Consider the following 26,496-nt stretch of genomic DNA (forward strand, 5'->3'; position numbering starts at 1 on the left):
ATCCCAAAGCCCAATTAACCAAGATCTGTGGATCCTGCCGACTACGCCACTGTGACAGACCAGGCCATGTCTGGGCACAGCTTAGGGCGTCCGCTCAGGGCAAATTGCTCAAATCCGGGGCTCTTTACAGTCCCCCTGACTGGCGACCTCTCCAAACAGGCCACAAACCAGTCTCACAGAGCGCTTCAGCAGCCTGCCTGAAGCCTCCCGAGCAAAACCCCTCCGACACCCCAGCAATATCCGTGCCCCAGATGGCCCCGGGCCTCATACACAGGTGGGGGGTCCTAGCACCCAATCCCACCTACCCCGAACAAGTTCTGTCCGGTTCCAAGAAACCAGCCACAGATCCCTGGTCAATTTACCCTCTGGACCTTACCACAAATCACGCTGGGCCAATCCTTTAGAATCTATATCTAAAGGTTTATTATTACAAGAAAGAAAAGCCTGAGAGTAAGGTTACTAAAGTACAGTACGTTACATGCACCGAATCTCCCAGTCCTCGATGCAGGCTCTAGCAGAGATGTTACAGCTGCTGGTTAAGCGTCCTTATTGCACATCCTAAGGTCAGGATGGGTTCCCAGGTCTTCCTGGCTCTTCAATCCCTGCAGTGCTGCCTCCGGGATGAAGTGCTGAGCTGAGAACAAAATGGCCTCGACCACATGGCCTCTTTATACTCCTTCCTGGCCTCTTCTGGTCTCAGCTGGTCACCTGGTCCTCAGCCTCTCTCTGCTGGCAGCTCTTGGGTCTCCGCCCTCCTCTTTAGGTGTGTCTTTGGGCCATCAAGGGCCATTGTTCCACAGGGCTTTGCTACCCAGCCTGTCCATAGCAATGCTTAACCACATTCACAGAAATATTCAGCTTCCACACAGATTACAGATTCCTACCTACACACATAGACATTATACATTCACATAAATAGCGTACATAAGATCAGCAAACAATTCAATCCCCATTCAATCCCCCCATACCAATTTCTGGGGCCAACACCCCCACCCAGGGGTGCAGCAGCGATCTGGCTGCTTCCCTCCAATTCAGCAACGTGACAGGCTGGCATTGGGGGAAAGTTCCCTCAGCGATGGGATGGGGGGGCCGGGCTGGGCTAGGATGGTGCCATTCTCCCTGCTCTTGCCCCCAGACGACATGGCTGCCAGGCCTGGGTGCGGGCAGACTGGCAGTTGCTGCAGCAGCACAGGGGCAGGAAGCCCCACTGATGTGGGGGGGGCAGCCCCACCAGCAGGCAGAAGGCTGGGCCAGCATATGGGGGGAGGTGTTCGACTGCGTTTCCCTGCTGACATGGAGCTGGGTTGCCAGGTGTCTGGTTTTGAACCAGACAGTCCAGTATTTGAGCTTCGTGATCAGGAAACAAACTGAGAAAATAGAAATAGAAATGATCGGTATTTTCTAAATAACAATAATGTCGATTGTGATGTCATGTCAAGTGTCTCTGGTATTTTTGTAGAAACCATCTGGCAACCCTACATGGAGCCCAGGTGACAGGACACCTCCTACTACTCACTGCTGCTAGCAACACCCTCACACACTCCTCCGCCATGGGGCAGGCAGGAGGGGATTGTTCCCCCCAACTGACAGAGGGAGGGACAAAGGCTGAGAAAGGCAAAGGGCCTTGTCTGACCTCACACAGCCAGTCTGGGGCAGCGCTGGGCACAGGACCTAGATGCTGAAAGTCCCCCTCAGTTTGGAGTTTCCCACCCTGACTGATCAGAATAACGTGACCTCCAGTGAGATACAGCCCCACAGCCCGGCCTAGGGATGGCTCAGCCAGTGGGTTAGAAGCACCGGGACACAGAGAGACTCAGGAGCTGCTCAGAGACAAGCACTGTCGAGAAGCAGAACAATTCCCCGAGCAGACGATTGGTTCTGGCTCATTTGCTGGGAATTAAGGAGAACAAGGAAGTCCTGAGTCACCTCCCTGTGACTTCCTCCCAGCTCAGCCAATCAGAACAGACTAGAACTGGAAGGCTGTGTCCACACTGATGGGCTGTGTCTACACTGGCGGGTTATTGTTCAAGAAGGGCCGTTCTTCCGCAGAGCATCCACACTGCCCACTCGCTCTTGTGCAAGAAGTTTTACAGTAAAGTGTGGTAAGAGAGGGCTTCTTGCGCAAGAGCTACGCTCTTTTCTAACAGGTGTAAGTCCTCTTGTGCAAGAGGGCAGTGTGGATGCGGGACAAGGGTTTCTTGTGCAAGAAAGCCCTATAGCTAAAATGGCCATCAGAGCTTTCTTGCACAGGAGAGTATAGATCCTCTTGCACAAAAGCACATCTCACACATGCCACCAGACATAGCCAAAGGGACCTTCAGAGATGAAGTCCAGTCCATAGCAGGGCAAATCACCGTCCAGATGGATGTCTGTCCAAAACAGGGAGCTACGAGGAGTGGGGTTTGAACCCACGCAGACAAACATCTATTGGATCTTAAGTCCAACACCTTAACCACTCGGCCATCCTGGTGATAAAAGAAAGGCTAGACGTGTGCTAGTTCTCTCCCCAAATACCCCAGGGGCTCACTCTCAGAGCATCTTCCCGCCCCATCTCTGTGCCAGGGCTTCCCACCGAAAGGGTGAAAGAGCCGTCCCCTCCCCCCCAGTGAGGAGGGAAGCAGGGAAAAGGGAAACCAAACAAGAGAAAACCCAACGTCCCCAGGGATTCCGAGGGACAAAGGCCTGGTGGGGAAAATACCCCCCCACCTTCACCTAGGCTATGTCTACACTCCCATGCAAATGAGCCTAAGTTTAGAATATAATGGAGCCTCATTTGCATACCTAATGAGCTGCCGTTTTTGTAGAAGAGGTTCTTGCACCAGAGAGAGCTGTCTACACTGCCCATTCTTGTGCAAGAAATCCCCTCGTTTGCAATGCCGCTATTCCTGAAAATAATCGTCATAGCGGCATTGCACGAGAGGGTTTTTCTTGGGCAAGAAGGGGCAGTGTAGACAGCTCCCTCTGGAGCAAGAGCATCTTCTGCAAAAAAGGTCGCTCATTAGGTATGCAAATGAGGCTCGGCGATATTCGACGCTTAGCCTCATTTGCATTTTTCTCATGCAAGAATCTGAGAGTGTAGACAGAGCCCTAGTGTTTTCCCTGCCTTGCATTTGGCCACCCCCATGGATCAGGCCAGTGTTTCCAAATCTTTTTTTTTATACCATGGATGGCCAAACCCATTCACAAATTTTTGAACGACCGGTAACATTATATTTACATATCTGCATATCCATTATGCAAATAACAAATCTGCAAAAGGAAATAAACTGTTGCCGGTCCCTACAGATCAGTGTTTGCAGGTATCTACACTTAAAAAAATTCACAGAAGAAATTCCCCTCAGGCTGCTGGAGGGGGCAGCTCCTCCCCCGGGGGGACTGGTGCCTGCAGAGGGAGGGGCGCAGGGAGAGGCACCCACAGAGGCAGGGGGCATTTGGGACGCCCTGGTTATAAACTTCAGAAATTTTGTCAGGAGCAGAGGAGTTGGTGCCCCCAAGTGCCACCACCAGGCACCTCTGCCCCCCCTCCTGCCCGATGGGGGTGGGGGAGCTGCCATGGTATCTCCCCCCTTCCTTCTGTACAAGCCCTGCCCTGTGTCTCCCCCTTCCCCAGCCAGGCTGCTCTTGCTCCCCCAGTCTCCTCCCAACCTCCCCTGCCCCCTTTCCCTTCCTGTGACCCCTCCAAGTTTCCCTCCATTGCACCCCTACTCCCAGCCACCCCACGTCTGGCATGATCCCCCCAACCTCCCTTCAGCACCTCCTGCCTCCCCTTCCTAACCCACCTCACACGTCCCTGTTCCCCTTCAACCATCTTATCTGCCCCACCCCTCTTGATCCCCCTCTCCACCCTCTCTGGGATGGCTCCCCCTGCCCCGCACGAGCTGGTAGCAGCTTCCCTGGCCCCAGGCTGGGATCACAGCCCCCTCTGCTGAGAGCAGCCCTGGGCCAGATCCTCCCACTGCAGCCCTGGGGGGGGCTGCTCTCTGGGAAGGGGAGGGGGGTCTCTCTTACCTGCCCCCCTAAGCGCTGCCCATCCTGGGGCGGGGGCTGGGCCGGGCAGGGGCTGGCCAGGCTGGGGGTGCTGCCGTGGGAAAGGTTCCCAGGGAGCAGCGTTCTACATCCCACCCGCCCTGCGGGAGATTCCCCCTCCTGGCTGCAGCCCGGGCTCCGGGGGCCCAGCAGTGCTGCACCTAATGCTGGGGCTCAGGGATCCACCCAGAGCCATTTCCAGGGGCCCTGCAAGCAGAGGGCAGGAAAGGAGCCAGGCTGAGGCTTTGCAGGGAGCAGGCCGGGGACCTGGCAGGAGGAGGCTCCAGCGAGCACAGAGCCTGCGCAGGGCCAGCCTGCTGGGAGGGGAGCAGGAGCATCCAGCACCATTCAGGCCAGCGGCAGCCGACACAGGGGGAGCCCTGAGACTCCAGTCCCTGGGATTAGGAGGCCCTGGAACCAGGCCCCCTGGAGTAGCATTGTGGCCGGGGGGCTCTGACCCACAGGGGGGCTGGCCCCAGAGCCCAGGGCCTGGGAGTCTGGTCAGCAAGTGAGACTCGCCCGTCAGTCCAAGCTGCTTTCCCCCCGGCTGCCGTTCCTGCCTGTCCCGTGCCAGCGCCGCACGCAGGCCAGTGGGGCAGGACGGGGGGTGTCCGTGGGGCCCTGCTCTCAGTCTGTCCCTCACAGGCCCTGTGGGCTGCTCGAGGGCTGAGCCTGTCGCCCAGGCCTGGCGCGGGGATGGAACATGGGGCACGTTTCCCCCTGTGAGCGTGTGCGGGGGCAGGAGGGAGCCACACGGGCCCGGCTGAAGGTTTTGTGCTGGGGCTGGAGGCTTGAGCCCGAGCTGTCGGCCTCAGCGGGACTTGCTCCTCCCCCCTCTCCTGCCTTGCTGCCTCCTTTGTCCAGCAGCGCTCAGGGGCAGCCGGGAGAGCCGGCACCAAGGGCAGAGGAGGCCGAGGCACAAGCCCCTCAGAGGGGACAGGCCTGAGGCCTCTGGCTTGCCCAGGCTGACACCAAGGGGCTTTCTGTGGTGCCGGGCGGGGAGGGAGGCCAGGCCCAGGCCGGTGGGAGAAGGGGCAGCGCCTGCCAGGGCAGCAAGGGGAGCTGCAGGGAGCGAGACGCGGCGTTTCTGCCTGGATCACTCAAGGGTCCTTCTGCGGGTGAAGCGCCAGTGACACCCCTGTGCTGCTGGGTTCCTCTGCCCCTCCCCTGGGAGGCCGGCCCCTTCGGGGGGCTCTTGCCCTGATACTCATCAAAAGCCCCAGGCACCTTCCATAACTCAGCTGGCAGAGCGGAGGACTGTGGCTGGGGATCGGCAAGGGCCCTTAGGTGGCTGATTTGACTCCAGCTGAAAGGAGAGATTCTTCTCCCTCCCCCTGGCTGCAGGCCCGGCCTTAGGACCAGGCGGCTGCCTTGGGTCTGTGCCTTTTGGGGCCTGGTGCTACAATTGACAAAAAGGTTTTGGGTTCCAGCTGCCAATCTAATGTCTTGGGCTGCGCAGACCTTGAGTCATGGCTGGAGCTGGAGGGGAATGGGGAACGGCTGCACTTTGGAATGGGAAGGGGGTGTCTGGCACCATAAAGTAGAACAGTTTTAGGGCTGCTTCCAGGCAGGGCATTGTGGCTTAGTTGGCTAAAACACCTGCCTAGTAAGCAGGAGAGCCTGGGTTCAACTCCCTGTGGTGCCTTGTTGCCAGGTCAATGGGTCTTTTCTTCCCACCATTCTTCAACATGTATCTGGAGTTGGTTTTACCTTCAGTTGAGCTTGGTGGTGCCCTCACAGTGGGATTAGGATAGGAGCAAAGAGCAGGAGGTACCTTAGATGTTTGATTTAGTGAGGCTTATCTAGACTTGCTAAATCAAGCTCTGGAAGATGGATTGCACCTGAGTGAAGACATGGCCTAATGGTGCAATTAGTTAGATGCCGACACTAACAGCCCCACTGCTGGTAACTCACAGAGGCTACATCTACACTAAGGCTGTGTCTAGACTGCATCCCTTTTCCATAAAAGGGATGCAAATTAGACACATCGCAATTGCTAATGATGCGGGGATTTAAATCCCCCCCACTTCATTTGCATAAAAATGGCTTCCGCTTTTTTCCGGCTCGGAGCTTTGCCGGATCTTTCCGAAAATAAACCCTTAAAATAAGGAATAAGGGATCTTTTGGAAAAGGTTTTATTTTCTGAAAGATCCGCGTCTAGACTGGTGCTTTTTTCCAGAAAAGCTTCGAGCCTGCGTGTTGCACAGCACTGGTAGGAGACATGGAGGGTCTATTGGCACCTGCAGCCTCTCAGAACAACCCCCGTCCCGACCCCCAAGTCCTATCCCTTCCCTCCACCCTCACTGGGGTCTGCTGGGAATTGCCTGGATGCCAGCCCACCCCAGTGTCAGCCTAAGGACTGACTGGTCTGTAAAAGCTGCATCCTGGAAATGAGGAAGCAGCTAAAGTGATTCTTGTGGGACTTGAACCCACAACCTTTGAATGTCTAGCTGGGCTCACATTAACCATTACAGCTTAGAAGTCCAACATGCTTTCCATTGCACCACAGAGCCAGATGGACTGCTTGGATTAAGTTTGATATCTCCACTCTCTGCTTTGCAGCATGGCAATTGCTGGGGGAAACGAAAGGGAAGCCAGGTCTGTCTCTTTTGGGAGAGGAGGTAGGAAGAGGGAGGAGCCACTGAGCCCCCAACAGTGAAAACTAGGAACCAGGACAAAGCTGCAGTTGGAGAACATGGACATCAATCCCACTACTTTTTGCATACAAAGCAAGGGGTTTCTCATTTGAGCTAACTCCCCCACATGTGAACACCACCCCTGCTCCACCCACCTTGTTCTAGACCCCACAAGGTCTCTGTGGCGGCCTGAGGCTCCTTTCTGAAAGAGCCACTTGTGGGACTGACACTCGGGGGCCGGCTAGCTTGGAGGTTTTTACAAAATAAGCTATTTCAAAATTGACTTGAAATAAGCTACACAATTGCATCCATCTTTCCTGGCCAGCCAGCCCTGCTTCCACCAGCAGCACCAGAGTAATCCAATAAACCCTGCACCACCACATCGTGTGCTGGAAAGGGGCTGGTATATTTTCAGAAAGCCGACACCATCTTTGGAGTTTTTTCTCCATATTCTCATTCTGGATGGTGAATGCACCAGGCTCTCTCCATTCCGACACATGGCAGTGCCTTAAACCTCACTGGCACTGGCAGCAGCGGGGATATTTTAAAGGCTTTTACATTTGCATTCAGGATCTGTGTGCACCTTGATCAGTCCCCTGCCCTGCTGGCTGATTCTCTCCCCCCACCAGGCCAGGCTGCCACTTCTCTCCTGGCACCACCAGACCTGCTTTCACCAGCCAGTAACCCCCCTTCCCTGCAATACCCCCAGGCTGTGTCTACACTGGGCCACTTATTCCAGAAAATCAGCCGCTTTTCCGGAATAAGCTGCGAGCTGTCTACACTGGCCCTTGAATTTCCGGAAAAGCAACGACGCTCTACTGTACAAAATCAGCCACTATTCCGGAAAAACTATTCTGCTCCCGCTCTGGCATAAGTCCTTATTCCGGAACACTGTTCTGGAAAAGGGCCAGTGTAGACAGCCCAGTAGTCTTTTCTGGAAAAAAGCCCCGATCGCGAAAATGACGATCAGGGCTCTTTTCCGGAAAAGCGCATCTACATTGGCCACAGATGCTTTTCCGGAAAAGCAGCCTGCCAATGTAGACGCTCCTTTTCCAGAATAACTGAAAACGGAATAGTATTCCATTTTAAGCATTTCCAGAAGTTCATGCCAGTGTAGACACAGCCCCATAGTTTAGACCTACTGAACAGCTACAGGCCTTCCAATGGGGTTATAGAAAAACCACATTGTCATATTGGACCTTTACAGGGAAACAACATCAGGATCCATGAGCACAGACAAAGGAAGGTAAATGCAACTGTGAAGGGACTCGAACCCTCAATTTTCTGATCCGAAGTCAGACGCCTTATCCATTAGGCCACACAGTCTTGACTTGCTAATGATTGGACTTCTTGCAATGTGTGGTTATGGAAAAGTCTGCCTAGTCCAGTGGTCCCCAACGTTTTGAGGCTGCCGGACGCCTGGGGGCGGGGCCGCTCATGCACCACACATCCAGGGGTGGGGTCGCTCATGGGCCATATGCCTGGGGGCGGGGCCAAGCATGCACCACGCGCCCGGGGCCGGCACCGGACTGTGCCGCAACCCCAGGCAGGGGCTTTCCAGGCGCCGTGAGCCTGGGGCCGGCACCGGCATGTGCTGTGACCCCGGGGCAGGGGCCGCCCATGAGCCCGGGGGCGGGGCCAGCGCAGATTGCTCCGCAGGCACACATAAATGGCCCAGGGGGCGCCATGGCGCCCGTGGGCATCGCGTTGGGGACCATTGCCCTAGTCCATCAGGTTTTATTATTTTCCTTGTTTGGGGGTTTAGAAATCACGTCTGAGCTGGTGAATTATTCTTATTGTGTGTAACTAAGGATTGCAGCCCAGGGATTTTTTACTTCACGACTCTCTACCTCCTAGGCTATCTCCATACTGCACCTCTCCTCCGCAAAAGCTCATGCAAATGTAGCACAGATTGGCATATTGCCATGCTCATTTGCATAATTAATTGGGGTCCGTTTTTACACAAGAGGCTTTTGCACAAAAAGGAGCTGTGTAGACTGGGGATCTCCCTGCCTCCTGCTTCTCTAGCCTGGCCCTGGGCCTCTTTCCTGCCAGCCCCATGGGGCCAGGGAAATGCAGGGGGCCATTTCAGAGTCTGGTTGGGGGCGGCGACCTGTCCATGCCGTGATGGGGGAGGGGAGAGTGTCACACGGCTTCTACTAGAGCTGGTATTTAAATAAAAACAAAAAATAAACAAGCAGCTGGGATGGGGCAGCTGGAGGGAGCCCAGAGAGCACAGGTAGCCTGAAAGCAGAGAGTCCCAGGTGCCCACCAATGACATCAGCTGTTTGTCCCATGGTGCAAGGGGCAGCGCTCAGGGCTCTGAACTTTGCAACTTGAGTTGTACTGTCAGTGGGATTTTCCTGGGCTGGTTGTTGCAAAACCCTCCTGCTTTAGATTTTTTGTTCTTAGGCTGGTGAGAAGAGATTTTTGTGCCTTCTGCTGGGTGTCTGGTGCCCACTGGCGCTCGGTCTCTCATCTGGCTGGCTCACAAGAGCTGAAGCCATGAAACCCACTAGCCAGACTAGAGATGCAGGGGGCTGAGTTTGTGTTTCTCGCTGATGTTCTCATGTCTGTTCCCAGCAGCTGCCAGACTCTGCCTAGTGCTCCCTGGCGCTAAAGGGAGGGAGTCTCAAGCCTGGGCCTCAGAGAATGTGGGCCTTTTCCCTTGCTTCTGAGAAAGGTGAAGAAACCTGTTCTACTCCCTGCGCTGGCTCTAGGCTGAGGGAAATCGACTCAACACACCTTGGTTGTGGATCTATTGCCTTGGGCGTAGGAACTGTCTGGGAGAGCGAGCAGCACAAGTGAGAGGCTAGACCAAGGTTCACTCAAGTGGTTTGTTTTTCATGGCTCTGCCCCATCTGCTCCCCTAGAGACTCTGGAACAAAAAAGACACATGAGAAGAATTCAACTTTCTTTCCTTGTGATCTAGCTCAGATTTCACTCTGGGTTCTTTCTGCATGAGAAGTACCTGTGACAGCCTCTGTACTGCTGGGTTACTCTGACCCTCATCTACGATGCCGCCCACTTGGGGTAGCAGGTCCCCTGACACTTGTAGAAGGACCGGTCTGGACAAACAACATTTCTCAGCCCCCTTCTGATAGCTTAGCTGGTAGTGTGGAAGGCTGTAGTGTGTGCTTGGTAAGTCATTGTTAGGCTGCTGCTTTGACTCTGGTTTGAAGAAGAGCCTTTTCTCTAGAGCCCACCCTTAGCACAAGCTGGTTCCCTTGAGTCCATGTTTTCAGAGCCCTGCGCTCAATTGACAATAAGATTGTGGGTACCAGTTGCCAATCACGTTTCTTGGGCTGCACAGGCCTTGAGACCCTGGAAGGCTGGAGGGAAATGGGGAATGGCTGCACTTTGGAATTTAAAGATGTTATCTGCAACCATAAATTCGAACAGTTTTAGAGACACTTTTCTTTTTTCAGAAGAGGCTTTTCTGACATTTGGCCCATCTACACGGGCCCAAATGTGGGGAAAAACTTATCTTTGGGAAGAGCCTTATTCCTAATAAAATGAGGAATACAGGCCTTCCAAAAAAATGCCCATTTTTTTTGGAAAGTGACCTGAAAAAGGGGACCGATCTCCTGGATGCGGCAGAGTTTTTCAAGGACACGAGAGGTACCCTGGAAAAACTCAGTAATATAAACCCAGCTAAGTAGGGTACCATGGCTCAACTGGCTAAAACACCTTCCTCGTATATGGGAAATCCCGGATTCAACTCCCCTGGATGCTTTGTTGTAGTCTTTGCTCACATTTTCCTATGTGCTTCTGGAACACAGAAGAGGCCTCCCCTGGCCACCCATGGAACTGCTGGTTCAGGAAAAGGCTGATTGGAGAGGAGTGTTTGGAAGAAGGAAACCACAAGTGAGAAGCACCTGATGCCCACAGACCCTGACTCTCCATGGCTGCAGGAGCTGAAGAGGTTGCACCTTCAGACTCTCTAGGCACTGACACCCCCAGGGAATCACAAGGGCGTGTGGTGCTGGCTCTTCTGTTCCAGCAATTGCAGTCAGAGCCCTGACTTGCCAGTGCCACTCACAGCAGCCTCTGCACCCACTCCAGGCTTGTGGTTTCCTTCTTCCCAACACTCCTCCCCAATGAGCCTTTTCCTGAACCAGCAGTTCCATGGGTGGCCAGGGGAGGCCTCTTCTGTGCCCCAGAAGGACATAGGAAAATGCCAGCACAGGCTGCAATAAAGCACCACTGGGAGTTGAACCCAGGATCTTCTATTATAAGGCTTTAGCCAACTAAGCCATGGTACCTTCCTCCAAAACCTATTTACAACGGTTCTTTATATTTCCAGACAATACCTTTGACTCCCAAAGTGCAGCCATTCCCCAATTCTCTCCTGCCTTCCCGCCCTGGTGGGGTCTGGCCCCCTGGGCACAGAAAGCTACAGCTCCGTGGGCAGGGGCCTTTGGCCTCCTTGATGCTGTTGCAGGAAGGGCTGTTCAGCAGGGACGGGGTTCACCTGTCGAGGAAGGGAAGAGTATTTGGATGCAGGCTGGTGAGGAGGCTTTCAAGTAGGTGTGAGGGGGTCAGGTGCCCAAAGCCCCCAGGTAAGTGAACAACATGGACACCCGGGATAGAAATGGGAGAGAGCAGGGGCTGTAACAGCAGAGCTAAAGGAGGGATGCGGGACCACAGGGAAGTAAACTCTAAACTGCTCCCTGTGAGGCAAAAGGGACACCCCCAGCACTGCGGAAACCAGCCCGTTGCCTTATGGAAGAGGGAAGGAGGCCTGAGGAAGCACTTAGCTCCTGGCTGGCTCTGCCTGTGGAAAAGAGGAAGCAGCAAACATCTATCACTGGAGAAAATGGGTATTGATGGCACTGTCTTTCACATGCAAAGCGAGCGCTCTACCACTCGAGCTAATACCCTTCCCTGTGAAGAGTTTTCCTGCCCCACCCCTCTTGTTCCAGAGCCCACAACATCCTTTCTGATAAACCCTCATGTAAAACTCGGCAAATCTCCAGAGAAGTTGCGGTTCCCTTTACAAGACTCTGCACAGCTCAGTTCCAATCAGCCGGTCTTCCCTAGAGCCCGGAACATCGACCGCGGCAGCGTCGCTCTTACGCCCAGTGTAGACAGGGCCTGAGAGTGTCACAAACCAGCCCCAGACACATTCCTGGCTAGGACCAGTCACAGTCTGGGCTCAGTGAGGGTCCGTCCTACCTGAGACGTGTGTGACACAAAAGCCTCCTGTTCCCTGCCCAGTTCCCAGCACTGGCTGCAGACCCAGTGATATTTGGTGCCTTGGCTGCTGTCCCTGCTGGCAGGGAGCTGTCCCGCACCTGCAGTTCATCCGCCTCCCGGAGAGGCAGCAGCTCTGTGAGGGGGAGAAGCCGGGGAATTTCCCTGCATGTGTAAAAACCATCACTGCCGGCCCGGCCTGGGCCAGTGCGCTGGCATCCCTCATGTCTGGAGCCCTCAATATTGGTGCCCAGGACAAAACTCACTCCACTCCTGGAACAGGAACAGTGACTAGCAGTGAGGCCCCTCCCTGGCAGCACCGTGTCAGACGGTTTCTTCTCGGAAGATAGAAGTTCCATGCGGGGGGTCTTTGCCGGATGAACGTGCCTGAGGAAAGACGCCGGAAGCGCAACAGACACACAAAAGGGGACGAGAGACAGTTTGAGTCACACACACGGCAGGTGGCGCAGCTCAGCCAGGGACCTTATCCACTCAAAGAGCTTCACAGCTTCTCCACCCCCCAAACCCCACCAGGCAAACTGCCCCATGGCCTTCGCCTGCACCATGCTCAGGGCCTGGGGATTTTCTGTCCCTTTGCCAGACCAAATAACTAGCCCCCCACCACCACCACCGCTCTGGAGTCTTTGCCTCTCATGGGCCTTCTCATCCTCAGGCTCTGTTTTGTCTCCAGACAGACCCTGCTCTGCTACAGTCACCTCCCATCTGGCTGTCACTCCTGGGCCTTCTAGAGCAAAATGTGCCTCTTCATTGTGACTTTGAATACACAGGCTTTTAGCAAACACACCTGCATTTTCTAGGGAGGGGTCTGAACAGTTTTTGCAGAGAGAGAGCACACCAGCCACCATGGATCAGCCTTGATAACTGTCTCAGAGAGCCAAAGAAAGCCAATTATTTGTAAATGAGAGGAAACTGTCACCCCAAGTGGGATTTGAACCCACAATCCCTGGCTTAGAAGGCCAGTACCTTGTCCATTAGGCCACTGGGGTACACAGAAAACAGTGCCAGGGACAGAAATTCACCCTTCTAAATGTCCCTTCCTTGGCTTTTAGCTCCTTATTAAGCCCCTTTGAAGAAGCCAGATACACAGGAAGGGCTGATCACACCCCTCTGAAATCAGCTTTCCATGGGTATCAGTAGCCGGCTCCAAGTCATGGCTTCCCCAGGCTGGCACCGAGGGGCATTATCAGCTTTGTCACGTGGGAGTTGGGCTCATCCCAGGTACAGGCTGGTCAGCAGCAGCACCTGCACGTACCTGGGCACCCAGGGGAGCAGCAATAAGGTCCTGATTTTAAGAGGAATAAGGAATAAGGGATCTTCCGGAAAAGGTTTATTTTCTGAAAGATCCCTGTCTAGACTGGCGCTTTTTTCCGGCAAAGCCCCAAGCCGGAAAAAAGCGGAGGCCATGTTCATGCAAATGCCATGGGGAAAATTTAAATCCCCACGGCATTTGCAATTCCAAAGTGTCTCATTAGCATCCCTTTTCTGGAAAAGGGTGCCAATGTAGACACAGACATTGGGTTTCGAAATTTGCGTAGGTTTTTCCAGAAGGACAGTGCAGTGTAGACACAGCCTGAGTGTTGCTCAGCACTGGTAGGAGACTGGGAGGGACAAAACAGTCTAACAGCACCTGCAGCCTTTCAGAACAACCCCCAGCCCCAACCCCTAGGACCAGCCCTTCCCTCCACCCTCACTGGGGTCTGCTGGGAATTGCCTGGATGCCAGCCCACCCCAGTGTCAGCCTAAGGATTGACTGGTCTGTAAAAGCTGCATGAATGTCTAGCTGTGCTCACATTAACCATTACAGCTTAGAAGTCCAACGTGCTTTCCATTGCATGACAGAGCCTGATCGACTACTGAGTTTGATATCTCCACTCTCTGCTTTTCAGCATGGCAATTGCTGGGGGTCTGTCGCTTTTGGGAGAGGAGGTAGGAAGAGTGAGGCAGCCACTGAAATTAAAGGATAAGAGCTGAGCACGGAGAGATTGATCCCACTACCTCTTGTATGCTAAGCAAGCGCTCTACCACTTGAACTAATTCCTCTTCCTGCAACAAAGCCTGCTGCCTCACCCACCTTGTTCCAGAGCCCACAACATCCCTGCGGCTGCCCAAAGCTCCTTTCTGAAAGGGCCACTTGTGAGACTGACACCCGTGGGCCGGCTAGCTCGGAGGTTTAGGGGACGTGGTGCTCATATCACACTGACGTGTTTTAAGAGCAAGCCCCTTATTTCAAGCTATAACGGGCTCGCTATTCTGATGTCCCTTCATGGCAGGAGGAGGGAGGGATGTTTCGGAATAGCGATTTATTTGGAAATAAGGGCTGTGTAGACAGCCCTAAATTACAAAATACGCTATTTCAAAATAGGCGCATTGATTATTTTGAACTATGGGATGCACCCCTAGTGAGTTAGAGCTGAACTCTGCCCCCCGCTCCCTGCTCCACCCACCCACGTACTGACTCCCTCACTGCCATGGGGCTGTTTGCATTGGCCTCTTCTCTCTGTCGCCAGGCTTCAGCCAGGACTGAGACTCAGGCAGCAGAATGTGACCCGGCTCCCTGCACCTGGGCCCTGCATTTCTCATCCCTTCAGAGACACTTGTTAGTGGAGGAATAAATCAGAGTCACATGAGTGTAGATTATGAAACTTTATAGGTGTTGTTGCCTTGGAAACTCCCCACAGACCTTCCCCTGGGGTCCCGGGCAGCCCACTCACACTGCACAGCTCACTTCGAGGTGAGGGTGCTGTGTAGACGTGCCCGTCCTGTTGAGGGCCAGGCTGCTGGGGGGAGGCTCTGGCCACTTCCTTTACTTGTCTCTCTCAGGCTGTGTCTACACAGCAGGGCTACGTCTACACTGCAGGCTTTTTGTGTAAGAGCAACTGCTCTTGGGTAAAAACTTGCAGAGAGTCTACACTGCAGGGACGTTCTTGCGCAAGTAAATTTATAGTGCAGCATCAGACAACAGGGCTTCTTGCACAGAAGTTATTGCTCTCCCCACAAGGAATAAGCCCTCTTGTGCAAGAACTCGTCAACAAGGTGGCAGTGTGGATGGGCAACAGGGGTTTCTTGCTCAAGAAAGCCATGTATCTAAAATGGCCATCAGAGCTTTCCTGAGCAGGAGAGCGTCCACACTGCCATAGGCGCGCTTGCAGAAAAGCACTTCTCTTGTGCAACAGCACATGGCAGTGTGGACACACTGTTGCGCAAGACATTTTGCACAAAACAGATTTTGCGCAAGAAGTATGCAGGGTAGATGTAGCCAGGGGGTGTTTGGGTTTGTTACCAGCACTGAGCTTTGTACAACAGCCCAGGGAACATTGTGAAAAGCCAAAACCTTCCCACCCTGGGTGTCCTTGGCCAGTCAGCAAGTCGCAGAAAGGTTCCCTGAAGTGCTGACTTCAGGTGATTTGAAGCAAATTGTAACAGCTCAGATGAGGTGGCCGAATGGTTAAGGCGATGGACTGCTAATCCAGTGTGCTCTGCACGCATGGGTTCAAATCCCATCCTCATTGGGTGTTAGTAGACTTCTCTCTTGCCTCTCCCAGAGGTTTAGTGGCAGCCCTGCCTGCCCCACACCCCTCCCACTGCAGCCAGGGGAAATCTCCTCAGGGGGAAACCTCACAAAGGAGATTCCAGGCAGCCAGGCCATGGGGGTCTCTGAGATGCCCCAGCCCTGCAGCCTGTCCCACCTGGCTGTTGCCATGGATGCTCTGTGAGGTCACTGCCTCCCAGCCAATGAGCTGAGGTGCTGAAAAAGTTTCTTGTGATGTCACTGCTGCCTGGCAGGCTCATGTCCTGCCCCTGGCCAGCCCCTTGGCATGTGTGAGCTGCTTCCCCTCTTCCCCGTCACTCAGGGCTGGTTCTGGGGCTCAAGCAGGGAACATCAGAGGCTGCTCAGGGGGCCACATTGCTAGGAATAAGGGATCTTTTGGACAAGGTTTTATTTTTCAAAAGATCCCGTCTAGACTGGCGCTTTTTCCTGGCAAAGCCCCGAGCCGGAAAAAAGCAGCAGCCATGTTCATGCAAAGGAAGCGGGGGAGATTTAAATCCCCGCTTCATTTGCAATTGCGCTGTGTCTAATCTGCATCCCTTTTCCGCAAAAGGCCCTTCAGCAGCAGCACACGGCTGCCATCCAGCAGGCCCTTCCGGGGGCTTGTGCATCTGAGAGGCCCTGAGGGAGAGTTCCAGACAAGGACACCTGTGAGACTCTCCCCTGGGTGCCTCCACAAGGGCCTTCTGTATTTCCCCTCTGTGCCTCCCCCACCACCCACACACACCCTTCCCCTGCCCGCCCTTCCCACTTTCTGCTCCTGCTTCCCCTGCTGAAGACACGTGAGGAGACACGTGAGAAGTGGTTTGTTTTTTTGTGGACCTGCCCCGACCGCAGCCCTAGAGACTCTGGAACAAAGAAGACACATGAGAAGAACCCAACTTTCTTCCTTTTGCTGTGACATGGATGGATCTAGCTCAGGTTTCACTCAAGGGGTCCGTCTGCATGTGAAGTACCTGTGACAGCCCCTGTGCTTCTCTGCCCCTCATCAGCAATGCCACCTGCTTGGGGGAGCACGTGCCCCGAGACTTATAGAAATGACAACCTAGACAAGCCAGCATCAATCAGGCACCCTTTGATAGCTCAGCTGGCAGAGCAGAGGACTGTAGCGTGTGCTTGGCAAGTGATCCTTAGGTTGCTGGTTCAACTCCAGCTCGAAGGAGCGATTGTTGTTCCCTCCAGCCTGGCCTTAGCAGAAGGTAACCAAGGTGGTTGCCTTGGGTCCGTGTCTTCAGAGCCCTCTACTGCAATTGACAGAAAGATTGTGGGGAGGAGCTGCCAATCACATTTCTTGGGCTGCGCAGGTTATATCCACAAACACAAAAGTTCTTTCAGAACAATGGCCGTTATTCCAAAATAACAATGCAAGAGTCTACACAGCAATTCCATTATTTTGAAATAATTCTGAAGTAACAGGTGGCTTATTCCGACTTCTGCAAACCTCATTCTACGAAGAATAACACGTAATCCAAATTAGCTATTTCAAAATAATGTGTCTGTAGCTAGTTTGAACTAGCCCCTCCCCAGGGCCATTCTAAGTTATTCTTCCTGGGGCTCTAAATCGAGGTAGCTCGTCTACACTGGGGAGCCTGCCTCGGACTATTCTGAGGTTTCCCTGCAGTGTAGATGTGCTAGTTCGAAATAAGCTATTTTGGAATCACTATTCCAGACCAGCTTATTCCTAAATAAATGTGCCGTGTAGTCGTAGCCAGAGGGGTGAAGCAGCAGGAGGAAAGCCCGGAGTCCAGAGGCCAGTCTGAAAGCTCAGTATGGCTACACACAGTCATATGGCTACACACAGTCACCTGTCTTGGTCCCATGGTGTAAGGGGCAGGACTTTGAATCTTGCAATCTGAGTTCAAATCTTAGTAGGACCTCCTGGGTTGGGGCTTATTGTTGTGAGGTTTTTCACACTGCCTGGCTATGCTGCAGGCTTCTTGCACAAGAATGGCAGTTCTTGTGCAAAAACTAGCACAGTGTCTACCCTGCATGTGCATTCATGTGCAAGAAAAACAGTAAACCATTGGAAAAGAGGGCTTCTTGTGCAAGAGTTAGTCCTCTCCCCATAACGGATAAGCCCTCTTGCACAAGAAGGCAGTGTGCACAGGCAAGAGGGATTTCTTGCACCAGAAACCCCTATGGCTAAAATAGCCATTAGAGCTTTCTTGCACAAGAGAGCATCTATGCTGCTGTAGATGCTCCTTAGGAGGAGATAAACCACCTCATAGAGCTGGAAGGGACTTTGAGAGGTCAGATAGTCCAGCCCCCTACACTCATAGCAAGCACAAGAACCCTCCCTGACAGATTTGCCCCAGATCTCTAAATGGCCCCCTCAAGGATTGAATTCAGAATCCTGGGTTTAGCAAGTTAATACTCAAACCACTCAGCTCTCCCTCCCTGTTGTGCCAAAACACATGGCCGTGTGGACTTGCTCTTGCACAAGAACTCTTGCACAAAACAGTTCTTGGGCAAGAAGCCTGCAGTGTAGATGGAGCCTAAAGTTTTTCATATTTTTTGTTTTAAAAATATTTCAAAAAGTTGTTCAATGTGCCCCAAGCCTGGAATTGTGCTGCAGCCGCCTCCCTCGCTACGGTCTCTGGCTCCATGTGCACTGGCCTTCTGTCTGGGTGCTGGCAGGGGGGTGAGAGGTGGCAGGTACTGATGGGTAACAGGTGCCAAGGTGCATACAGAGAAGCCAGCGCCTGCATCTGACCTCACTGTGCACACCTCAGGTTTTAACAAACACTCTCCTCCTCTCTGCGCCTAACACCAGTGTCAGTGTCTGCTCCGGAGGGGTCCTGTCTGGGGGAAAATGGCAATTCCAGGGGACCCGCACAGCTAACATGGTAAAGAGAAAGAGACTCCACTAGGAATCATCACAAGTGTCACCCCAGAGGGGACTTGAACCCACAATCCCTGGCTTCAGAAGCCAATGCCTTGTCCATTAGGCCACTGGGGCACATGAGTGATGACACAGAAACCGAAATTCCCTTTCTTTCTGGCTGGCCAGGGACACCCAGGGCGGAAAAGTTTTGGCTTTTCACAATGTTCCCTGGGCTGTTGTAGAAAGCTCAGTGCTGGTAACAAACCCAAACACCCCCTGGCTACATCTGCCCTGCAGGCTTCTTACACAAGAACTGTTAGGTGCAACAGCGCGTCCACACTGCCATGTGCTTTTGTGCAAGAACGTCCATGGCAGTGTGAACGCTCTCTTGTGCAAGAAACCCCTGTTGCCCATCCATATTGCCTTCTTGTGCAAGAGCTCTTGCACAAAAGAGCTTATTCCTCATGGGGAGAGGAATAACTCTTGTGCAAGAAGCCCTCTTTTCCTACGTTTTGCCATAAATTTACTTGAGCAAGAATGCGCGTGCATTATAGATGCTCCTCAAGTTTTGTATAAGAAGCCTGCAGTGTAGACATAGCCCCTGGGTGCCCAGAGAGGGGCTGTCTAGTCACAGTCTGGCTCGGTGCGGGCTCTGCAATGGGAAGATGTCCATGGAGCAGGCGTATGACAGCAGCACACGGCTCTGGTGGGCTGGGGAGGGAGGCCCAGCATCCAGAGGAGCGTTTCCAAGAGAAGCTTTTACTGACAGTGTCTGTCTCTGGTCTGATTTTACCGTGTGGTGAGACACTGGCACCCACAGCGGCATGGATGGGGTGGCTGGAGGGAGTGGCTGGCGGGCGGCTGGTAGGAGCAGTGGCAAGTGGCCAACAAAGTGGGTGAGATGCCTCCTATCCCCAACCCACCCCCAAGAGTGGGAGGTGAGCTCTGAAAACCACCTGTGAGCTCTTATCTGTCCTGAGCAAGGGCATCAACTGGGGTATGGAGAAAGTTTGGGCATGTGAATGGGACACTTACATGGCTGGACTTGCATTGCTGGCAAAGGACACTGCTCAATCCTCTTGAGCGGGGACTTACTTGTGGGTTGGTTCTGAACCCTGCTTGTGCCCAGGCCTGACATAACCTGCCCCACAGAATTCACACAGCAAATGGGGCTCTCAGAGCACAGGGGGAGTTTGGGGGCTCGTTGCTGGGCCATGGGGTGAATCATCAAACCAGCCCCCTCCTGTGGGGCCTGTGAGTGTTGCTGACTCTGGGCCTCTGCACCTGGGCATTGGCAAACAAAAGGTCTGGGGGCCACATGGAGACCCCGCTGGGCTGAGGAGAAAGTGGCTGGGATTTCACTTCGTTTGTGCCTGTGGGCTTGTCTGTCTTCAGCCTGGAAACCTCCTGGCTCCTCAGGCCACTGGTCTGGATGGAGCGTTACAGAAGTCGGAATAATGGAATTGCTGTGTAGATGCTCCCATTGTTATTGCAGTGTAAGGTCTGTTATTCCCAAGGAACGCTGCAGTGTCGATGCAGCCTAAGAGAAATGCTGAGCAAGTGCTCCTGCAATGTCAGGAGAGACAGGGAAATGAGGTCACTTCTCTAGCTATCAAAAAGAAGACATGTCAGGAGTGGGATTTGAACCCACATCTCCATTCAGAGACCAGAACACCCCACTGAGAGAAAGGCAGGACCTTGACTCTGGCATCTTAGACCACTCGGCCATCCTGACACTTGTGTTAGTATTTTCAAGTGCAGTTTTCGTACATGTTTGAGTTGCTTGGGGAGGCCGAGGGGGCCCCTCTCTTTCCCCACCTAACAGCCGCTCTACAGCACAGCTGGGTTTATCTCCACTCACCCTCACTTACCCTTGTGGGGTGTTTTGCAAGGAGCTGACAAGAAGCGGAAGAGGGGAAACCGCTGGCCAGCAGAACAGAGACTTGGGATTCTCCTGTGCCAGGGAGTCTGTGTCAGTGCCTGGGGATCCTGAGCTGGGTGGCTCCTGGGCTTGTTGGCTCCATACCAGGGGTGTCTCCTCTGCAGGGCGATGCTTGTTCCTGGGGCTAATGCTTATCCCTGGGACACACTTTGTGCAGGGACCGTTGCTGGTCTTTGTGCCACAGTACGTGTCTGGGACGTGGGAGTGAGGAACCTGCCCAAAACAGACACGTATCCACACAGCACCCCCCGGTTCTGCGTCCCCGGACTCCGGCCCTCCTCTGTCAGCCCCACACACTGCCCTGAGCCTCCCAGCCTGCACCCCCACACGTAGCTTTCTTACAGAAGCTGTTTTATCGCAGCCCTCTCACGCCAGCCTTGGACCCGCAGGGGGTAGATTGTGCTGCCCCACCCCCAAAAGAGCCCTTGTGTGGCCATGCGCAGAGACCCCACCGGGGGATTGGCCCTGGTTGTCAGGCAGCTTGTGATGCTGCCACAGAGCACTCACCATGGGACCTGCAGGGAGGCTGCTCTCAGGGCACCTGGGACTCTGGGCTGGCGGCCGACACTCTGCGCTCCTGGCTTCCCTGCAGCTCTGTTCTCTTTGGAGACGGGCCGCTCTCTATTGCTGTGCGCACTCTTCAGTAAAGAGCTTGTGACTGGACTTTGCTGGTGTTGCCTGTCTCTGCAGACAGACAATGAACCGAGCCGTCTGGGCTAGAGTCCCTGACAGAGGCAACGATTCCCCACTGGCCATGGCCGAGCCTCCCTCTGACACAGTCATGGAGCCTTCTCCCCCTGCTCCTGCCTCCCTCCCCTTCTCTAAGCTCTCCGGGTATGTCGACATGACAGAGTTTTCCCTTCTTCTGCAAGAAAATGGAAAGAACAGAGGGGTTTCTCTGGCATTGGTGATCCTCATTCTACAGGGAAGAAGCCTTTTTGCAGAAGAGCTCTTTTGGAAAAACGCATGTGTGGTTGGAGAAGAAAGTTCTTTCGGAAGAAGAGGAAAGGGAGAAAAGCCCAGGTGCCCTGGTGGCCATTCCGTCCATAGCAATCCCAGCTTACATGCGAGAGAGCGTCCATTCAGTCTGGACTCTCTCTTTCGGAAAAGCAGATCACTTTTTTAATGCACTTTTGCAGTGTGGACGCTCTCTTCTGGAAGAAGTTTTTTTTTGAAGATCCCTTCCAAAAAAAGCTTCTTCCGAAAGAAGCCTGCAGTCCAGACGTAGCCTCTGGGTACATCTGCAAAGCACGTTTATTTCAAAAACCGCTATTTTGAAAAAAAATTAAATAGCTTGTTTCGAAACAGCATATGCACACTAGGGGGAAGCCTCAAAATTAGTCCAAGGAATGTTCCCCTAAGGTGGATGCGCTACCTTGATTTAGAGCCTCAGGAAGCACCAGGGAGTAATTACTTTGAATGGCCCTGGGCAGGAGCTATTTCAAAATAGTGGAGCATCCACACTCCGGGTGTTTTGAAATAGCTATTTTGGAAGAGGCGTTATTCTTCCTGCAATGAGGTTTACAGATTTGGAACTAAGCCGTGACTGGCTTTTGAGGGGAGCAAGTAGGAAGAGGGAGGGGCCACTGGAGTCACTTGGCTCTCTGGGTGGCTCTGCCTGGGAAAAGAAAAACAGGTACCCCCCCATCAATGGAGAATGCAGCTATTGATCCAACTGCTTCTCGCATGTTAAGCAAGTGCTCTACCACTCAAGCTAATTCTTCCACTTGCTCAGGGCTAAGTCTTTTGGTGACTCTTCCCTTCTCCACAGGGACGTCTGTCTTCTAGGTCAGTTAGTTGTGGGAAAGGAGAAGGCTCCAATGAGGCTCCTCCTCACACTCGTGCTTGTGACCCTCATTCTCTCTCTGGCCTCAGGAGCAGATCTCAAGGAGACTCCCTGCAGCAAAGCCATGGGGGGGGGGGGGGCTCTGAGATGGCCCCTGCCCTGCAGCCTGTCCCATCTGGCCATTGTCATGGACCCTCTGTGAGGTCACCACCTCCCAACCTCCTTTAGCCAATAAGCTGAGGGGCTGCAAAAGGCCCTTGTGATGTCACTGCCACACCCACCCCTGCCCTCCAGGGCTAATGTCCTGCCCCAGGCAGCCCCTTTGCATGGCTGAGCTGCTCCCAGGGGTGAAAGTGACACATTTCTTACAGGGACTGTTCTATTGGGCACCACTCCTTGGGCATAGGGAGGCTCAAGGCAGGAAGTGGCAGGAGGGGTTGTGATAGGACAGTGCCTGTAAGAAATTACAGAGCAGAGTGGGAGGCTCAGGGAAGGGATTTGGGGGGCATATGGGTGAGGTAGGGCTCAGAATACAGAAGTCAGGATTCAGGATCAATGGGACTAGAATCCCAGCTCCCTCTGCTCTGGGCTCCCTGAGGCCTGTTATCAAACAAGGGATTTCTCTGCAGTGCACTGTGGAGAGAAACCCCTGAGCCAGTGACATGGACTGATCTGGTTCCAAGCAACCAAGGGGGTGTGTGTGTTCAGTAAATCTACATGTGACTAGATCCATCTAGCAGCCACAGGGCCTTTAGCCAAGGCAGCAGTGACTCTGAGGAAGGGTTGGGGGCTAATCAGATGAACATGAGTGTCCAAGGCTGGGCAGAAATGGACGAGGGGACGTCACAGACACTAGCACATCAAGAGGTATAGAGAGGCCCTGCTGCTCTTCCAGACATGCCACAGCCTGGATAGAACCAGGGATTTTCAGCTGTTTAATCTAAGACACTTGCCCCTGAGCTGCTGCCAACAGGTCAGGGGAGGAAGGCCAGGACAAGACCCTTTTAGCCACTGGGTCTGTGCAAGCTGGAGCCTCCTCCTACCAGATCTCTGGCCTGAGTCCTGAAAAGCCTCCAACAGGTGCCTGGCCTGACTCATCTGGCTTCCCCAGGCTGGCACCCAGGGGCATTCTCAGCTGATGTCACCCCCCTCTGTCACGTGGGAGTTGGGCTCATCTCAGGCACAGGTCTGGCAGAAGGAGCTCCGCTTACCTGGGCACCAAGGGGAGGTGCAATAAGAGGAGAGCCAGTGTTTCTGTCTGGCTTTGAACCAGGGACCTTTTGTGCGTTAGACAAATGTGATAATCACTACACCACAGAAACACCTGCAAAGAACTTAAATTCTGCTGGACTTAAACTTGGACAAATATTCTGCTACTAACTCTTGGCCAATGCTTCGGGGGAAAAGGCCGAGCAAGAGCAGGGAATAAGACACCCGTCTCCCCCCGCTACTTCTCTAGACCTTTGCTCCCAATACTGGGAAGGTGGCAGAGGCTTTGTGATGCAGGAGGGGTGACCCATGTCACATCCCCAGCATTGCCCCCCTGCAGGGATGGACTTTTGGGGACAGACCCAGACTCCCCCACCTCTCACACTCCAGAGCAGAGCAGCCCCCAGGAGTAGGGTGGCAGGAGCCAAGAGTTTACCTGAGACCTCAGGAATCCAGCATGAGGGACCATCCCAGGCCTCTCTCTGACAGGAGCAGAAGGGGAGAGTGTCTCAGGACTTGGGTAGCTTTTTGCCCTAGGAAGGAGGGTGACTAAGATACAGACATTGCTGTGATCAGGATTTGAATCTGCTCAGGGAAACCCAACGCCTTAACCGCTCGGCCACCACAGCTTTGAGAAGCTTGTCTCCTGTATGTAAATGTGGAGAAAAATTCTGTTACTAACGCCTTGGCCAACTCCGATTGCTGTGGGGTTAAGGAATTCTCTCTTGTTAATTCTGTGCCCTCAGGAAGGGACCAAATCCGAGGAGGCCGGGCCCCCACCTGGGGACTCCAACTCAAACCCTGAGACCAAGGGGGTTGACAATCCAGATGATCAATGTTTGCTGCACTTTTCCCTCCACTCAACTGTACCAAACCTCAAGGCCAACTTCACAATCCCAGTGGCTGGTGGAGATGTGCTGGTAGAGCCTCTGCCCGCTGAGCTGTAGCCTTCTGTGCCCAGGGAGCCAGACACTGCCAGGGCTGGAGGGAAATGGGGAATGGTCGCTCTTTGGGAGTCAAAGGTGTTTTCTGGGACCATAGAGTAGAACAGTTTTACAGCCCACTGGTGAGGAGGGGACCATGGCTTAGTGAGCCCGTTATGGTTTGACACAAGAGGCTTGCTCTTAAGACGCGTCTGTGTGATACGAGCACCACGTTCCAAGCCTCAGAGCTAGCCCTCAGTCTAGCCCTCAGAGTGGCCCTTTTCACAAAGGAGCCTTGGGCGGCTGCAGTGGGGACATTGTGGGCTCTGGGCTGAGGGAGGTGAGGCAGGAGAAGTCCTCACAGGCAGGGGAATTAGCTCAAGTGGTAGAGCGCTCGCTTAGCATGCGAGAGGCAGTGGGATCAATGCCCACATTCTCCAACTGCAGATGAGTCATTTTCACTGTGAGGGGGCTCAGTGGCTCCTTCCTCTTCCTACCTGCTCTCCTGAAAAAGACATACCAGTTTCCCCTTTCTTTCCCCCCAGCAATTGCCATGCTGCAAAGAAGAGACCAGAGATAGCCAAACTAGCAGCCCATCCTGCTCTATTGTATAATAGCCAGTGTGTTGGCTATCTAAGCTTGGGTGCTCTGCATGAGCCAAGCCAGTTGTTTAAAAATTGTGGGTTCAAATCCCCCTGCAGTCACTTCAGCTGCTCACTGATTTCCAGGGCAGCTTTTACAGAACAAGGACTCCTTAGGCTAACACTGGGGTGGGCCTGAGTCCAGACTGTTCCCTGCAGACCCTGATGAGGGTGGGGGTTGCTCTGAAAGGCTGCAGGTACCATTGGCACCCTTTTGTTCCTCCCTGTCTTGTACCAATATTATGCAACACTCAGGCTATGTCTACACTACACTGTTCTTCTGGAAAAAGCTACTCAAATTGTGAACCCCAATTTGCGTGTCTTTTTCTGCTTCTTTTTTCAGAAGAGGCTTTTCCAACATTTGGCCTGTCTACACTGAGCCAAATGTTGGGGGGAAAAACCCTTTTTTGGAACATCCCTTCTTCCTCATAAAATGAGCTACAAAAGGATGCCCAAAAAGCACGTCGGAAGAGAAGCTGTGTTCTCTGGAGTAAAATCTTGTCTCTGTAGTGTAGAGAGAGCCCTGATGTGGCATCTTTTTTCAAGATTAGGGTGCAGCGTAGACAGAGGGTTGCAATATGATACACAATTTGAGCTACAGAAGTTGTCATTTTGAGCTTATTTCGAAAATGCTTTGGTGTCTATACAGAACGAAATATTGAAATAACCTGCTATTCCTTTAGTCCAGGCATGTCCAAAGTCCGGCCCGCTGGCCAATTGCGGCCCGTGTTCCGGTTTAATACGGCCCCCCAGGTAATTTGGCAATATCTATCTTTTATGGCCCCCAACGAATCCATATGTATTGAGATGAACACATTGTAAAATCTCAGTTAATGTCAGTTGGTCTAAATCAGTTATAAATATATTTGGACACAACATGTATACTTGGTGTTATGTTCCTGTTCATATTTTTTGAACTTAAAAGTTGACAGACAACCTTTATTACCAATAATATGTAATGTACTTTACAATGTTCCTGACATATATTTCAGCTTCCTGGATTTTTTTTTTCATCTGGCCTTCAGATATGAAAGGCAGAGTGATTTAACACCTGTTTAGATTTGTCATCCATGTGACGAAATGAAAAGTATGCCGTTTGCAATAAACTTTGCATAAAATAGTTAATTTGCATTTAATTTTAATGGTTCAAAGAATGTCAAGCAAAATGGTTGGCCCTCACACATGTTCACTTCATCAAAATCTGGCCCTCTTTGAAAAAAGTTTGGACACCCCTGCTCTAGTCTCATTAACACAGACGCAATAGCAAAACTCTACTATTTTCATCACTACACTTTTAAACAAGGAAATAGAGGAGATAGATACCTAAATGGCTACATTACTAAACCTAAAATACAAATATCAAAAGAATAAACTTTCAGGCCCCCACACCTTGAGATTTGTAGCTCAAAGCCTGAGCTGCTGTGGAAGGAGGTGAAGCTACAGAAGCTGACAGGGGACAATCAGCGGACGGAGCGTTATTTTTTCTCCTCCCAGGGCTGATGTGGCTAGAACTGAGGAGAAGAAAATCCTCTTCCCTTCTCCTCAGAAGATGGAAATTGCAGTTGGTTCTCCTAAAGCTGGAACCCAGGATAAGACTTTTTTCCCCCTAAAACCCTCATGAAAGCTGAGAGGGAATTTGCTAGTAGACTGAGAATGTAGGTTAAGGAAGGGTACAGGCCAGCATAGGGCTTGAACCCATGATCTTGAGATTAAAGCTACATCTAAACTGGCACCCTTTTCCGGAA

General features: G+C 52.9%; 8 non-coding genes across 8 annotated transcripts; 3 read left to right on the top strand and 5 right to left on the bottom strand.

Moving 5' to 3' along the window:
• Positions 1-2,387: 2,387 nt before the first annotated feature.
• On the bottom strand, positions 2,388-2,470 carry TRNAL-UAA (transfer RNA leucine (anticodon UAA)). The gene has a single exon. It is a non-coding gene; the product is annotated as a tRNA-Leu (tRNA).
• Positions 2,471-7,915: 5,445 nt separating this feature from the next.
• Positions 7,916-7,988, bottom strand: TRNAR-UCG (transfer RNA arginine (anticodon UCG)). Its single transcript has one exon. It is a non-coding gene; the product is annotated as a tRNA-Arg (tRNA).
• A 4,804-nt stretch (positions 7,989-12,792) lies between these two features.
• On the bottom strand, positions 12,793-12,865 carry TRNAR-UCU (transfer RNA arginine (anticodon UCU)). The gene has a single exon. It is a non-coding gene; the product is annotated as a tRNA-Arg (tRNA).
• A 2,441-nt stretch (positions 12,866-15,306) lies between these two features.
• On the top strand, positions 15,307-15,388 carry TRNAS-GCU (transfer RNA serine (anticodon GCU)). The gene has a single exon. It is a non-coding gene; the product is annotated as a tRNA-Ser (tRNA).
• Positions 15,389-16,498: 1,110 nt separating this feature from the next.
• Positions 16,499-16,588, top strand: TRNAY-GUA (transfer RNA tyrosine (anticodon GUA)). Its single transcript is given in 2 exon segments — positions 16,499-16,535; positions 16,553-16,588. It is a non-coding gene; the product is annotated as a tRNA-Tyr (tRNA).
• A 1,724-nt stretch (positions 16,589-18,312) lies between these two features.
• On the bottom strand, positions 18,313-18,385 carry TRNAQ-CUG (transfer RNA glutamine (anticodon CUG)). Its single transcript has one exon. It is a non-coding gene; the product is annotated as a tRNA-Gln (tRNA).
• A 4,842-nt stretch (positions 18,386-23,227) lies between these two features.
• Positions 23,228-23,300, bottom strand: TRNAV-AAC (transfer RNA valine (anticodon AAC)). Its single transcript has one exon. It is a non-coding gene; the product is annotated as a tRNA-Val (tRNA).
• A 1,177-nt stretch (positions 23,301-24,477) lies between these two features.
• Positions 24,478-24,550, top strand: TRNAA-AGC (transfer RNA alanine (anticodon AGC)). The gene has a single exon. It is a non-coding gene; the product is annotated as a tRNA-Ala (tRNA).
• Positions 24,551-26,496: the final 1,946 nt, after the last annotated feature.

The sequence above is a fragment of the Pelodiscus sinensis genome, unplaced genomic scaffold (genome assembly GCF_049634645.1).
Source record: "Pelodiscus sinensis isolate JC-2024 unplaced genomic scaffold, ASM4963464v1 ctg35, whole genome shotgun sequence".
Classification (NCBI taxonomy): domain Eukaryota; kingdom Metazoa; phylum Chordata; order Testudines; family Trionychidae; genus Pelodiscus; species Pelodiscus sinensis.